Here is a 16,985-nt window from a genome sequence, read left to right as displayed (position 1 = left end):
GTTATGACATTAAAATATTATGACATTACAATGCTATGACAACATAACTATGTTGTTATGACATAATAATGTTCTGATGACATCACAAAATTATTATGACATCACAATCACATTAAGACCTAAATAGACTAGTATGACATCACAATGCTATTATGACTTCACAATGGTATTATGACATCACAATGCTATGATGAAATCAGAACGTTATCATCACATCAAAATATTATAACAAAGTTATCATCACATCACAATGGTATTAAAACATCACAATCCTATTATAAGCTCAAAATAGTGTTATGATATCACAATGGTATTATGACATAAGAATGTCATTGTGAAATGGCAACAGTATGCCATCTCAATACTTTTATGACAATAAATTGCTATTATGACATCAAATGCTAGTATGACATCACAATGGTGTTATGACCTCAATATGCTATTATGATATCACAATGCACTTATGATCGAAAAATGGTATTATGACAATACAATGGTATTATGACACTCAATGCTATTATGACACTCAATGCTATTATGACATCAAATGTTATTATGACCTCAAAAATGTATTACAACATCAAAATTGTATTATGACATTAAAATGGTCTGAAATCTCAATGCTATTTTGACATCAAAATGCTATTATGACCTCAAAATATTATTATGACACCACAGTGCTATTACAACATCAAAATTGTCTCATAGTTTCACATTGCTATTAAGATCTTACAATGCTTTAGTGACAGCAATAAATTTTATGATATCACAATGTTATTATGACAACAAAATTCATCATAACATTACAAAGCTATTATGACACCACAATACTTTTAAGACACGACTGTGGTATGACATCACATTGAAGTGTTGATATTACAATAGAGTTATGACATCACAATGCTATGCTGACATCACATTGCTACTATGACATCACAATAGTATTAGGATATCACAATGTTATGATGATTTTAAAAGGTTGCCATGATTTCACAAAGGTATTATGACATCCCTTTGCTATTATAAAATCCCAATGCTATCATGACATGCCAATTCTATTATGACATCACAATGCTATGATGATATCACAATGTTATTATGCTATCACATTGGTGATATTAGTTAACAATGCTATTATGACATTAAAACACTTTTATTACAACACAACGCTATTATGACAACACATTGCTATTATGACAACACAATGTTCTTATGATATGATTGTGTTATGACATCACAATGGAATTATGACATTACAATACTATTATGAATTCATAATGGTATGAATTTACATTTGTATTTGGACATCTCAATGCTATAATGACATCTGAATGGTATTATGCTATCACAATGGTGTTATGATTTCACAATGCTATTATGACATCATAATTTTTATGACATCAAAATTCATATTGATATTACATTGCTCTTACGACAGCACAATGCTAGTAAGACATGATTGCAGTATGACGTTGCTATGGAATTATGATATTACAATGTTTTTATGACTTCAAAACAGTATGACTTTACAATGATACGAGGACATCTCAATGCTATTATGACATTATAATGCCCTTATGACATCACAATGCTATTATGACCACAAAAAGTTACTATGATATCACAATGATATTATATCTCAATGCTATTACATCATCACAATGGTAGAAAATTACAATGCTATTATAACATCACAAATAGATCTTGACATCAAAATAATATAATGTCATTAAAATATTATGACTTCCCAATGGTATGATGATTTTACAATGATATTTGACATCACCATGCTATTATGACTTCGCAATGGTATTACAAAACGATTGTGGTATGACATCACAATGGAATTTTGACATCAAAAAGCTATTATGACCTCAAAAATGGTAAGACCTCACAATGATATTAGGATATCCAATGCTATGATGACATTGCAATGCTGTTATGACATCACAATTACATCACAACATCAAAATTCATAACGACATCCACATATCTTATTATATCACAATGGTAAGGTGCTGATTGGCTGAGAGGGAAAATGATGTCATGAAACAGTTGAAAGCCAGACAGAGTTTCCAGAGCCAGTTATTAAAAGGGCCAGGTGTATAGCCTGCTTGAGAGAAAGGCCGAGCAGTGCTTCATACCTCAATCTTGGCAGGTGAAAGGACACAACCCAGAGATGACAGTTCCTGTGTCCAAAATCCTTAGTTCAGTTAATGTGTGCCACATTTCTTTCAAGTTTTCATTAATAAAGTCCTATGTCCTTGACATGTGAGTTTTCCATTATCAGAGATTCCATTATTATTTATTAAATGCACAGATATATTCTCAGTCAGTGAATTACTTACTGGGAAAAATGCTTCCTGACAAAGGCAACTCTTTGAACAAAAAGCATTTAATTGGGACCTTGCTTATATTTTTACAGATATTATCCATGATGCCACATCAGTAAGCAGACAACTTGTAGATGTCCTTCAGCAGAACTGAGAGCTTTTTCTACTGAACCACCAGCAGCACGTAGAGAGAGGGAGACTGAGAGAAACAGAGAGAGAGAAAGTGCTAGAGAGACAGATTAAGAAATAGAGAAACACAGACCTACAGAAACAAATATATAAAATGGCAGAGACAAAGAGACAGAAACCCATTCTGTCTGGTCACTTACATTAGCATATCAACCTCAAAGCACACCTTCCTAGGGACTTCTAGGCTAAAATAACATAGTTATCCTGATAGTTTGTCATCCAATGCAATGATTAAAGTCCAAGCAACTTGCAAGCAATAAAGATCAGGACTGACAATCTCCTTTGAAGAAATTGTGGAATATTTCCAACATAAAGTATTATTTAGTTAAGAAAATGACATCATGATATTTTCAAGCAAATAGATGGAACCAGGAAAAATCATCCTGGATAAGGTAACTAAAATGCAGAAAGACAAATATGGCATGTGTTCACTTATTAAGAGTTCACTTACTAAGACTGGGGGATAAAGTTCCAATAGGCCATCTAATTGTGACTAAACCCATCTTCTACTAGGGAGATTGGGTGGCAGTGAATTGAACTGTTGGGCAAGGGCATCCTAAGGAAAATTTCAAGCAAACCAGGCTGTTGTTATTAAAATATACAGCTCTCTGACCTCAACTGATTGATCATTGCCATGTGTTTGGATCCGCAGAGATGCTTCCTTCTGCATTGAATCGGATTGCATACAGAGACCCACAGTCCAATATTATGCAGAGAAAGGCCTTAAAACACCCAGGTCTTAATGGGATTTCCCTATGAAATTCTCCCTCTCCTCAGTGCTCTGTAAATCCTATAGGAGTGGAGGAAGGAAGATTGACATAAATATAGAGAATTAAGGACAAAAGGAGAACAATGCCCTGAGAATCAGGCTGCAGAAAAAAGATGATGCAGGCAGCCTGGGTGATACCTGATAATCTAGGGTCAATTAGGAGGTGGAGGAGGACCTCCACTATCAGGAGACTTTTAGAAATTGCAAAGGGGTAGAAGGAGGCTAGGTGGGACTGGAAGTAGATGAGTGAGGGGGCAGTAGAGGTGATATGGTGTAAACAAATCACAATAAATAAATGGATAAGGAAACTGTGATCATGGTTATGAAATATAGATCTCTTCAGGACTGATGGCTTCTTCTTGGGGGTTGTGCCATGATTCTGCATGCATGAACCTAGTTTTCTTTAAGGGACTTGGCACTGAGACTCTGATCATGTTCCAGTGGGTATATGAATAACACATACTTGAACTGGTGTATTTAAAAAAAAATAGTGTAACACATGGGTGGGAATGTGAAATTGGGAGCAATTGAAAAGGTGTTTCCTATATAGTATACCAAATTCCCACATTGTTGGTATTTTTTTTAATGTATAGACCTTAACCTTGTTCATTCAGATGCTGATTTCTCCCCCACCACACCTCCAATTCTCTGGTTTCAATTGGATATTGTGTTGTGATACTCATTCTAAGCATCTTGTCTCAACTCTTGTGTAAACAGGAACAAATAAAGCAACTAGACACAATGTTGAGCAGGGAGGTGTCAGAGGACAGCAAAGAGGGGAGGAGCCAGAATGCAGGAGAGGAGTAAGAGGAGAAGGAGGAGAAGGGGCAAGAGAAGAGCAAGGAGGAGAGATCTTAGAGGACTTGGAGCATGAACCAGACCTAAGATTTCACAAAAAGCAAGTATAATGTGGGAAATCTAAATGTTAGGAAATTGAGGGCATGGAGGCTTAGGAGGGAGCAAATATTGCTCAGCATTGTTTTCTAAGTTAACTAAAAACCCAGTCTCTGTATTTGGTTGAACAGCTGTTAAAGATTAACAGCAAGCTTTACTAGAAGATGAACCAATAGTAAATATTAATAGTCTCCTACAACACCACATAATCAATAAAAATATGTTGACAACTTTTACAATGACTTAAAATGAAGAAAATATTCCACTAAAGAAGGCAGATTTTGACTTTTTAAGGCATGCTTTCCAGGATCTCATTATATTGCAGAGAAACCTAGCCCTGAACTAGTGGTTGGCAAGCTACCTCAAACCCCATGAGCTCAGGTGGCACCTCCATGGAAAACTCAAGATTCTCTCAGGTGCTAATTGGCTGAGAGGGAGAATGATGTCCTGAAACAGGTGAAAGCCAGGAAATGTTTCAGGACCAGTTATTAAAAGGGCCATGTGTTTGAGAGACAGAGTATTCAGCTCTACATGCCTTAATCTGGGCAGCTGAAAGCACACAAGACAGAGATTAGAGTTCCTATGTCCAAGACTCTTAGTTCAAAAAAAGGCTCACATATTTCTTTCAAGTGGAATTAATAATGTCACTTGTCCCTGACATGTGACTTACACATTATCACAGATTCCATTATTATTTGATAGATGCAAAGATATGTCCTTAGTCAGTGAATTACTTACTGGGAAAACACTCCCTAGCCAAGGCAAATCTTTGAACAAAAAGAGTTTAATTGGGACCTAGCTTATATTTTTACAGAAACCCTTCAGGATGTCAAGTCAGCAAGCTCTCATCTTGTTTTAGTCCTTCACCAGAACTGAGAGCTTTTTATACTGAACCAGAAGTGGCAGGCAGAGAGAGGGAGACTGACATATATAGAGGGAGAAAGAGCTAGCGAGACAGATTCAGAAATAGAGAGCTAGACCAACTGAAACAAAGTCACAGAGATTGAGAGACAGAGACTCCATTCTGTCTGGTCACTTTCATTGGCATATCAATCTCAAAGGACAGCCTCCTATAATAAATCCAAAAGGAATTTTTTTCAATATTTTTTATTTTAATTTTTCTTAATTATACTTTGCTCACTTTGTATCCCCCAACAAATGCCTCCATCTTTCCCTACCCATCCCACCTTCCCTACTCCTTCTCCACGAATGGCCCTCCCAAAGTCCACTGTTAGGTGTGGTCTTCCTCTCCTTACTTCTGTTCCTAGTCTATCAAATATCAGCAGGAGTGGCTACATTCTCTTGCTCTGTGGCCTGGGAAGGCTGCTCTCCCCTCAGGGTGAGGTTATCAAAGAACAGGCTAATCATTTCATGTCAGAGGCAGTCCCTGTTCCCATTACTATGGAATCCCCTTGGACACTGAACTGCCATGGGCTTCATCTGTGCAGGGGTTCTAGGTTATCTCCATGCATGGCTTTTGTTTGGAGTATGAGTCTCAGGAAAGACCCCTGTGCTCAGATTTTTTGGTTCTGTTACTTTCCTTGTGGAGCTCCTGTCCTCTCCAGATCTTACTATTTCTCACTTCTTTCATTAGATTCCAGGCACTCTGCTCAACAGTTGGCTATAAATCTCAGCATCTGCTTTGGCAGTCTGCAGGGCAGAGCCTTTCAGATGCCTACTGTAGCAGGCTCCTAACTCATTCCCTTTTTTCTCCTACTTCTGATGACCATCCTCTTTAACTTTCAGGATGGGGATTATGCTTTTTAGCCAGAGTCCTCCCTCTTGATTAGTTTCTTTATGTTTACAGATTTTAGTAGGTTTATCTTGTATATCGGTTAGTGAGTATACACCATATGTGTCTTTCTGATTCTGAGAATAGCTCACTCAGGATGATTGTTTCCAATTCCTAACATTTACCTGCAAATTTGATGATTTCCTTGGTTTTTTGTTTGTTTGTTTGTTTTGTTTTGTTTGTTTTGGTTTTTCTGAGTAATATTCTATTGTGTTGATGTACCACAATTTCTTTATCCATTCTTCAGTTGGGGGGCATCTGGATTGTTTCCAGTTCCTGGCTATTACACATAAAGCTGCTAAAAACATGGTTAAGCAAATGTCCTTATTGTGTCCTTGTGACTTATGCCTAGGAATGGTATAGCTGAATCTTGAGGCAGTACTATTTCTAGTTGTCTGAGAAAGTAGAAGATTTATTTCCAGAGGGTTGTACAAGTTTACATTCCCACTAGTAGGGGAGGAAGTTTCCCCTTTGTCAACAGTCTCTGCAGCATGTGTTGTCATTTGATATTTTGATCTTAGTCATTCTGATGGGTGTAAGGTGAAATCTCAGGTTCCTTTTGATTTGCATTTCCCTGGTGACTATTGAAGCTGAGCATTTTTTTAAAAGTGTTTCTCTGCCTTTCGATATACCTATATCAAGAATTTTCTGTTTAGTTCTGTTGCCCAGTTTTTAATTGGATAACTTCATTTGTGACTTTTAAAATTTAGTTCTTTATATGTACTGGATATTAGCCCTCTGTCACATAGAGGCTTGGTGAAGATTCCTGTTGCGACCCGCGTAAACATCTCACCAGCAAGAACGTACGCGGACAACAGGATCCTTCTGCAGCAGGCTTTATTACACTCAAGCGATGAAAGGAGGAAGACCCCGAGCCCCGAAGTGGCGCTGTTTATATAAGCCCTGCTCACACCAGAGTGGTGTGAGATGATGTATCATTCCCTGATTGGATGCTCACCCATGGTGTGAGATGACGTATCATGCCCTGATTGGCTGCTCACCCATCACCCCATATGATGCCCCGGGCTGGGCTCGTGACTTGGCACACTATTGCCGAACGGTCATGCGCTCTAGGACTTGTTTACCAGTTTTGAGGGTGGAAGCCAGCACTATAGTGACCAAACTCCGGCTCTCCACATCTCCCCCATTTATATTTTGTTTGAACAGTAAGCTTGCTACTGTCAATATAGCATTATGCCAGAAAGCCAATGTCTGAGCCTGGTGGAAGGCAATGCTTCAGCCGTTGCCCGTCATTGGAGCAACCTCCTCACTGTGAGGCTGTCCTGTCTTAGGTCGGTGAAGACTTATTTGCACTCTTCCGTCACTGACTTTCCAGCTCATTTGGCAAGAGAAAAATTGTGATTTACACCCATCCCCGTGCAATGGGAAACAGATCCCCAGGGAGTGCAAGGGCTGTAAATCCAGATTGTGGCATGTGCCTGCAAAGACAGAGGCAACCTTGTCAAGCATTAATTTTTCAGCATGGATAACCAAATATCAGGGGAGGTGGCTTGCTCCAGAGTGGCTAGCGCCTGTGCGATCACCACCTTGTCACATTTTTGTTGGGTTTTGAGTTTGCAGAACAACCAGAGGACAAATATTAAACCACAGCACAGGGCAGCACCAAACATCCCAATACCCACCCATTCCTTAAAATAAGAAAAGGCGGAATAAACCCAGAATAATAAGCCATCTGTGAGTGATAAATCCACTCGAGTAGAATTAATGGTCACCACTGCCGCCCTTAGCTCTTCAAACATTTCTTCAAATCCTTCTGACCAATTTCCTGCAAGATATAGGAACAATTTCCTGGACAAATTAGCGGCTCGGGTAAGATCTTCATATTGTACACTGGTAATACAGAGTGCTCCTCTTTTTCTTTCACACCCTAATTGAGCCAATTGAGATAAAATATCTATTCTTTCTTCCACAAGATCCAGACGCTGGTTAAGAACCATCAATCCGCATTTTAATTGTGCGCTAGCAGATGCATGAAGGTTTATGGCTTCAGCCATACCTGCCGACAATTGATTTACTGTCAAATAAGGCAGGCCTAAATCTTTATTGGACGAGAAAAAATTATGAATTAGGTCTGACTGGCATAGGCTTCGGGAATGCAGACAAAATGGCCCAACGTTGTACCCCCACAATACTAGGAACCCGATTTAGAAGGATCCAAGCAAGAACTGGAATTAGTTGCAGGTATATTCATTGAAAGATTATCTTCAGCTGCCACGAGGTTTCGTGTGAGGCGCTCTAGTACCCAGAATGGATTGTTTTCTTCCTGTGGGAAAACAGAGACAGCTCCCCTGGATCTTATTAAGATAGGATCTGGGCCTTTACATTAACCAGTCAAGACATCCTTCCATTTGACCATTTCTTTAGGCCTATCAGGCTCTACAGGGCACGGCTTGCAGCCGGTGTTAAGGCTCTGGGTGAAGAAATATGAGCATCCCCTTTCAAAATATCAAATAGGGTTTTTAATTCAGCAGAAGGAATCTTTAAAAACAGCCTAAGCCAATTTATATCACCTAATAATTTTTAAAAATCATTTAAGGTATGTAAATGGTCCCTGCAAATTTCTATTTTTTGAGGAACTATTTTGTCCAGGTAAATGACCATTCCCAAAAAGGAACCTACCTCTGAAATCTAGACCTTTTCAGTGGCAATATAAAATCCCCATTGCTGCAGGGTTTTTTGCAACAAAGTATATGCATCTTGCAAAATGGCTAAGTCCTCATGGCACAAGAGAATATCATTCATATAATGAATCAGCAACAAGGAAGGAAATTGCTGTCTAACTGGTTCAAGAGCCATCTGCACATACAATTGACACATGGTGGGGCTATTAGCCATGCCTTGAGGTAAAACCCTCCATTGATATCTTTCTGGTTTATGATGATTAACTGAGGGTAATGTAAAGGCAAATCTTTGTCTGACTTGTGGGCACAATGGAATGGAGAAAAAACAATCCCTGATATCTATTATTATAATTGCTAAGGCAGGGCTGAAAGCAGAGGCAAGCCTCATTGCACTGTTCGAAATAATCACAGCTGTGCATTAATAGCCCTCAAATCATGGAGAAGTCTTCATTTTCCTGATTTCTTTTTTATAACAAAAATGGGTGTATTCCATGGAGAGGCAGAGGGCTCCAAATGACCAAGCTGAGTTTGTTCTTCCACTAATTGAGTGGCAGCCTCTAACTTTTCAGAGGAAAGGGGACATTGAGGAACCCATACGGCCTCCTCTGTGAGCCAGGATATGGGCATAGAACCCTCAATGGCAGCTAATGAAAACTCAAGCCCTGTCTTCCTTTATTATTTTCTTGTGAAATTGGGTCTATTCTCCCTTGTTCTTTCTTGCCAAGACCTTTTCCTTCCTTATACCCCATCCTTTTCATAATATCAACCGCTTGTTGAGAATACTCATTGGTCAATGCCAATCCTAAATCCTGCAAAATATCTCTTCCACAGAGATTGACAGGGAGAGGAAGAACATATGGTATGAAGCTTCCTGTTTGACCTTCTGGTGCCTGCCACATCAAAAAAGTGAACTAACCGCAGGGCCGGCCTCATATCCCAACCCTTGTAAGGAGTGGGATGATTGTGTAACAGGCCACGCCTTAGGCCACCAGGTGGAAGAGATAATGCTTTTATCAGCCCCTGTGTCCAAAATACCAGTAAAACTTTTCCCTTCTATTTATAGTTGTAGGGTAGGTCTAGTTTTAAGATCAACTACCAGATGAGCAAAATCTGTTCCTGTGGAACCAAGCCGTCTTGCGCCCCTTGGTGTTTTGGTAGATGGAAAACAGTCATGAAGGCTTGGGAGGAGAACCAATTGAGCAATCCTATATCCAGGAGAAATAGAAAATATGCCTTGAGGGCAGGAACAAAGCACCTGGAGCTGTCCCGTAAAATCTTGATCTAATACTCCAGGATGGACCATAAGTCCTTTTAGAGTGAGAGAGGAGCGACCCAAAATAAGACCAACACTTCCTTCAGGCAGGGGGCCTTCAACTCCACTGGGACAGGTCGCACCCCCATGTGTGGCATTAATAAGAATTGGGAGGTAGAACGAAGGTCCAACCCTGCTGATCCTCTTGTTGCTCTACAGCTGGATAAACCCTCCTGTTGCCTACCTGTGTCCCATATCTTTTGGGGCCCTGAGACCTGGGGCCCTGATGTCCATTTTTTTGAACATTTTTATCCCTGTCCTCAGAGGGGGTGTCATGCTGTATAAGTTTTCCCTGAATATCTCTGACTGAGCGGCATTCATTAGCCCAGTGATTGCCTTTTCTACACTTAGGGCAAAGTCCAGGAACTTTCTTTTGTGCAGACATACGACAGTCTCTTTTTAAATGACCCATTTTGCCACAATTAAAACAAACTTTATTGTTTCCAGAACTTGGGTGGTTCTTGTTTTGTGATATGGCTGCCGCCAGGCCGACATTGGTAAGCGGGCCTCCGAGTCCTCGGCAAACTTTTATCCAATCTGTTAGTCCTTTGCTCTTTCTGGGGATAATGACTGCCTTGCATTCTGGTGAAGCATTCTCATACACCAGTTGCTCTATCATTGGTTGGACCCTTTCCGGGTCTCCAAATATTCTGCCTGTTGCGTCTGTCATTCTGGCCACAAATTCTGGGAATGACTCCTGAGGACCCTGGATAATTTTTGTTAAATGGCTTTCGGTCCCACCCTTCTTTGAAAGGGCCTTCCATGTTTTAATTGCAGCAGCAGAAATCTGGCCATATGCTCCCCAATCATAATTTGTCTGTCGCTGAACATGTGGACCTTGTCCTGTTAGTAGGTCAAAGGTCCAATTTTGTTGATTGTCCTCTGCATTAACATTAGCCCTAGCCTGGGACTGACAGGCATCATGCCATAAAGCTTTCCATTCCAAATACACTCCCATATTGGGAGGGCAGCTTTTACTACAGTCTGCCAATCATTTGTGGTCACTGCTGTAGAGTCCAGCCTCTCAAGCTGCATGATTGTAAAATTAGCATCCACCCCGTACTTGTTAACTGATTCTGCCAGTTCTTTGACTAGGGGGTAGTCTATAGGTGCGTAGACACGGCCTCCCTCCATGTCTTCGAATACTGGAAAAGTCTGAAAATTTTTATGTTTTGTTGAAATTCTTTTGTTGAAAAGAAGGAGTCAGGGCAGTACCTCCCAATATAGGGAGGAGGAGGAGCACTAGGGACAACAGGAGCAGCCGACCGAGAAAGTGCATGCTTCCTGTTTCTCAGTAGTGGCCGCTCATCCAGGTGGTATTGTTCTTCCTCATAGCGGGCTGCTTCCTCCTCTATATCTGACTCCTTGGAGGGACTTAACTCCTCCGACTCAGAGTTGCCAATTTCTAAAGCCTCTAGTTCTTTTGTCGGATAGAGAGGCTCCTTTTTAGATTTTTTCTTCTCCTTATCATGTTTCTCTCCCAGGGTGTCTTTTCCCTTGCCTTTCGCTCCTGTGGCTTTACCATCTGTGGAAGGGTCTTTATCCCTAGGGACATCTTTAGAGACATCCTTTTCCTTTTTTGTAAGAGCTCTTAACCTTTTATCCCGTTCTGTTTCTGACATGCTGTCTTGTATCTCCTCCAACACTTCCTGACCAGCCTTAATAGAGGAACGACAGTTTTCATTTTCCAAGCAAGATTTAACCAAAAGCCACAGTGATCTAGTACCTGCTCTTAGCTTTCCGTTAATCTCTTCCCTTTCAAGATCGCCCTCAAGCTTGTACAAAACCAAAAGAAGAAGGACGAGGGCAACAGTCACAACAGGGAAAGCAATAAGGGCTTCTGCTAGCTGAGGTGAAAGATGAGATAAATCAAGACCAAACATACCTCTCAGAACTTACCTCGATGCTGCAGTTCTGAATCCTCCCCATGAATGGGGGTCTCCTCGGCACCGGCAATGGCAAGTTCCTGGCGTCCCGGGTTTCGGCACCAGATGTTGCAACCCACGTAATCGTCTCACCAGCAAGAACGTATGCGAACAACAGGATCCTTCTACAGCAACTTTATTACACTCAAGCGATGAAAGGAGGAAGACCCCGAGCCCCGAAGTGGCGCTGTTTATATAAGCCCTGCTCGCACCAGAGTGGTGTGAGATGACGTATCATTCCCTGATTGGATGCTCACCCATGGTATGAGATGACGTATCATGCCCTGATTGGCTGCTCACCCATCACCCCATATGACTCTCCGGGCTGGGCTCGTGACTTGGTGCGCTATTGCCGAATGGTCATGCGCTCTAGGACTTGTTTACCAGTTTTGAGGGTGGAAGCCAGCGCCATGGCAACCAAACCCCCGGCTCTCCACAGATTCCCAATCTGTAGGCACTCATTTTGTTTTGATGACAGTGTCCTTTGCTTTACAGTAGCTTTCATAAGGTCCCATTTATTGATAGTTGCTCTTAGACTCTGTGACCTTGGTATTCTGTTCAAGAAGTTGTCTCCTCTGCAAAGAGTTCAAGGATCTTCCACACTTTTTCTTCTAACCAATTTAATGTGCCTGATTTTATGTTGAGGTCTTTGATCCACTTGGACTGTTTTGTGCAGACTGTAAGTATGGATCTATTTGCATTTTTCTACATGTAGTTAGACACCAAGTTAGACCAGCACCATTTGTTGAAGATGCTATCTTTTTTCCATTTCAGGTTTTTGGCAACTTTGTCAAAAGTCAGAAGTGTGTGCGTTTAGTTTTGGGTCTTCTATTTGGTTCCATTGATCAATCATTCTGTTACTATGCCAGTACTATGCAGTTTTTCTTACTTTTGCTCCATAGTAAAGCTTGAGATCAGGGATGGAGCTACTCCCAGAGGATCTTTTCTTTTAGTGGATTGTTTTAGCAATTCTGGGTTTCTGGAGATATGAATTTGAAAATTTTTCTTTAAAGTTCTGTAAGAATTGTGTTGGTAATTTGACGGGAATTGCATTGAAAATGTAGATTGCTTTTGTTAAGATGACCATTTTTACAATTTTCATCCTGCCAAGCCATGAGAATAGGAGATCTTTCAATCTTCTGATATCTTCTTTCTTCAGAGACATGAAATTTTTTTCATAAAAGTCTTTGACTTGCTTGGTTAGGGTCACACCAAGGTACTTTATGTCTTTGACAAAGTATAAGAAAACATCAAAGATATCATCCACTATGAACAAGTAGGCTTCATCCCAGGTATGCAGGGGTGGAACAATATACAGAAATATATCAATGTGATGCATCTTTTTAAAAAACAAATATGAAAGGAAAAAAACACTTGATAATTTCCTTAGATTCTGAAAAATCATTTACAAAATCCAACATTCTTTCATATTTAAAGTATTGGAGAGATCAGAGATACAAGATACATATCAAAATATACTAAAGACAATATACACAAAGTCTATAGCCAACATCAAACTAAACAGAGAGAATATTAAAGCAATTTCACTGAAATCAGGGACAAGGCAAGGCTGCTCACTCTCTTTTCATCTCTTCAACATAGTTCTGGATGTCCTTCCTAGAGCAATAAGACAATTGAAGGAGATCAAGGGGATACAAATAGGAAAGGAAGAAGTCAAATATCTCTATTTGCAGATGATGATATGATACCTGAGTTACCCAAAAATTCTGCCAGGAAACTCCTACAGCTGACAAACACCTTCACTGAAGTGGCTGGATACAAAATTAACACAAAAAAATTAAGTATCCCTCCTGTCTACAAAAGATAAAAGAGCTGAAAAAGAAATTAGGGGAAAAAAAGGAATTACATTATCTAACAAGGCCATATCTCCAATCTCTAACCAGACATTTCCTCACTGGGAACTCCACATGTAAAAAGATGGGCTTCAAGGGGACATTGTAATTCAAATTACCAGAAAGTAGAAGAAGATGGAGGGAATATTAAGATAAAAGAACATTGTTATCCTGAAAGTTTGTCATTCAATACAATGATTAAATCCCAGCAACTTCCAATGACCAAAGAACAGGAATGACAATCTTCTTCAGGGAAAATGTGGAATATTTCCATAATGGAGTATTATTCAGAAAAGAAAATAACAAATTCTTCTTTTTCTGATGTCCATCCTCTTTGCTTTTTGGGATGGGGATTGAGCATTTTCGTCAGAGTCCTCCCTGTTGATTAATTTCAATGGATGTACAGATTTTAGTAGGTTTATCCTATATCATATGTCTATATGAGTGAGCATATACCCTATGTGTCTTTCTGCTTCTGGGAGAGCTCATGCAGGATGATCCTTTCCAGGTCCTACCATTTACCTGCAAATTTCATGATTTCCTTGTTTTTCATTGCTGAGTCCATTTATGTAGATGTACCACAATTTCTGTATCCATTCTTCATCTGAGGGCATAGATATTCAGGATTGTGGTGTCTTCCTGGTGGAATTTTCCCTTGAAGAGTATGAAGTTCCCATTTCTTTTAAATAATTTTGGTTGAAAGTCTATTTTATCAGATATTAGAATGGCTACTCCTGCTTTCTTCTTGGGCCCATTTGCTTGGAAAGCCATCTTCCAGCCCTTTACCCTCAGGTAATGTTTATATTTGCTCAGGTAATGTTTATATTTGTGACTTATGTATGCAAAAGATTGCCAAGTGTTGTTTATGCATACATTCTGTTAGAGTGTGTCTTTTTATTGGAGAATTGAGTCCAGTGATGTTGAAAGAGATTAATGACAAGTGGCTGTTAGAGCCTTTGTTTTGATGCTGGCCATGATAGTTAGTTTGTGTGCTTGGTTGCTTTTTGTTTTACTATAGTGAGGTTACTTATTTCATGTGTTTTCTTGAAAGTAGCTAGCTTTCTTGGGTTGTATTTTTCCCTTCTAGTGTCTTCTGTAATGCTGGATTTGTGTGTAGGTATTGTTGAAATTTGTTTTGTCATTGAATATCTTCTTTTCTCTGTCTATGAGGACTGAGAGTTTTGCTGGGTATAGTAACCTGGGCTGACATCTGTATTCTCTTAGGGCCTGCATATTCATCCAGGCCCTTCTGGCTTTCTTGGTCTCTGTTGAGAAGTCAGGTGTCATTCTGATGGGTTTGCCATTATGTGTTTCTTGGCCTTTTCTCTTTGCAGCTATTAGTATTTTTTTCTTTGTTCACTATACTTACTATTCTGATCATGTTGTGGCGGGAAGAATTTCTTTTTTGGACTAATTTATTGGGCGTTCTATATACCTCTTGTTTATTGGCCTCTCCTTTAATTTGGGGAAATTTTTTTTAATGATTCTTTTGAAAATATTTTCTGGGTCTTGGAGTAGGCAATCTTCTTTTTCCTCTATTCCTATTATTCTTAAGTTTTTGTGTTTTTTTTTCTTTTTATGAAGTCTTGAATTTCTTGGATGCTCTGTGTCAGATATTTTTAGTTTTAATATTTTATTTGACAAAGAGCTCGATTGTTTCCATTGTATCTTTCACACCTGAGATTCTTTCTTCCATTTCTTGTAGTCTATTGCTTATGCTTAACTCTGCAGTTCTTGTTTTCTTCCCTATGTTCTTTCTCTCCACAATTTCCTTTGCTTGTGTTTTCTTTAATTTCAACAAAACAAGAGGAACACTATAGGAATTTGCATGTCATCCTTGTTTAAGAACCATGCTAATCTTGTCTGTATTGTTACAATTTCAGTATATGTGCTGCCAAAACTAGTTCCACATAATTCCTTCAGGTGGTCATTAATAAATCACATGTCCTTGACTTGTGACTTTCACATTTTCACAGATTCCATTATTATTTGTTAAATACACAGATATGTCCAAATTCAGTGAATTACTTACTGTGAAAACCCTCCCTAAACAAGGCAAATCTCTGAACAAAAAGCATTTAATTGGGAAATTGCTTATGTTTTTAAAAAGACCATTGATTGTGTCACATCAGCAAGCAATCATCTTGTTGTAGTCCTTCACTAAAACTTAGAGCTTTTCATAATTAACCACATGTGGTAGGCAGAGAGAGGGAGACTGAGAGAAACAGAGAAAAATCTAGAGAGACAGATTCAGAAATATACGAAGACGGACAGAAACAAAGATATAAAGTGAAAGAGACCTAGAGACAGAGACTCTATTCTCTCTGGTCACTTTCTTTGGCATATCAATCTCAAAGCAAACTCTCCCATCATATAAATCCAAAAGGAATTATATTTTTAAATATTTTTATTTTAATTATTATTAGTTACTCTTTATTCACTTTGTATTCCACCATAACACTCCTACTCTCCCAATCCATCCTTCCCTCCCCCTTCTTCACACATGCCCCTTCATGTGTGGGGAGGACATCCTCTCAGTCCTTCTGATCCTAGTCTATCATATCTCATCTGAAGTGGCTGCATTCTCTTTCTCTGCGGACTGGCATGCCTACTCCCCCATGAGGGTGAGGCTATTACAAATAAATCTGTTACAAACATGGTTGAGCAAATGTCTTTATTGTGTACATGAGCCACTTTTGGATATATGTCTAAGAGTGGTATAGCTGAATTTTGAGGCAGTGCTATTCCTAATTGTCTGATAAAGTGTCAGCTTGATTTCCAGAGAGGATGTACAAGTTTACATTCTCAGTAGCAGGGGAGGAATTTTCTCCTTTGTCAACAATCTCTGCAGCATGTGTTGTCATTTGAGTTTTTGATCTTTGCCATTCTGATGGGTGTAAAGTGAAATCTCAGGGTTGTTTTGATTTGCATTTCTCTGATGGTTAATGAGCTGTAACTTTTCTTTAAATATTTCTCTGCCATTCAATATTCTTCTATTGAGTATTCTCTCTTTAACTCAGTTCCCTGTTTTTTAATTGGATAACTTGATTTGTTGCTTTTTAATTTCTTTGTTCTTTATATGTACTGGATATTAGCCCTCTGTCACATAGAGGCTTGATGAATGTTCTTTCTCAATCTATAGACATTTGTTTTGTTTTGATGACAGTGTCCTTTGCTTTACAGAAAATTTTCATTTACATGAGCTCCCTATTATCAATTGTTGCTCTTAGAGCCTGTGCTATTGGTCTTCTGTTTAGGAAGTTGTTCCCTCTGCTA

The 16,985-nt window shown here is 39.3% G+C and overlaps 1 non-coding gene across 1 annotated transcript; it reads right to left on the bottom strand.

Moving 5' to 3' along the window:
- Positions 1-15,509: 15,509 nt before the first annotated feature.
- On the bottom strand, positions 15,510-15,616 carry LOC132651662 (U6 spliceosomal RNA). Its single transcript, XR_009589247.1, has one exon. It is a non-coding gene; the product is annotated as a U6 spliceosomal RNA (small nuclear RNA).
- Between the last annotated feature and the right edge of the window lie 1,369 nt (positions 15,617-16,985).

Source organism: Meriones unguiculatus (assembly GCF_030254825.1).
Source record: "Meriones unguiculatus strain TT.TT164.6M chromosome Y unlocalized genomic scaffold, Bangor_MerUng_6.1 ChrY_unordered_Scaffold_23, whole genome shotgun sequence".
Classification (NCBI taxonomy): Eukaryota; Metazoa; Chordata; class Mammalia; order Rodentia; family Muridae; genus Meriones; species Meriones unguiculatus.
Note: the sequence above shows the minus strand (reverse complement) of the source record. Positions and strands in the feature narration are given on the sequence as shown.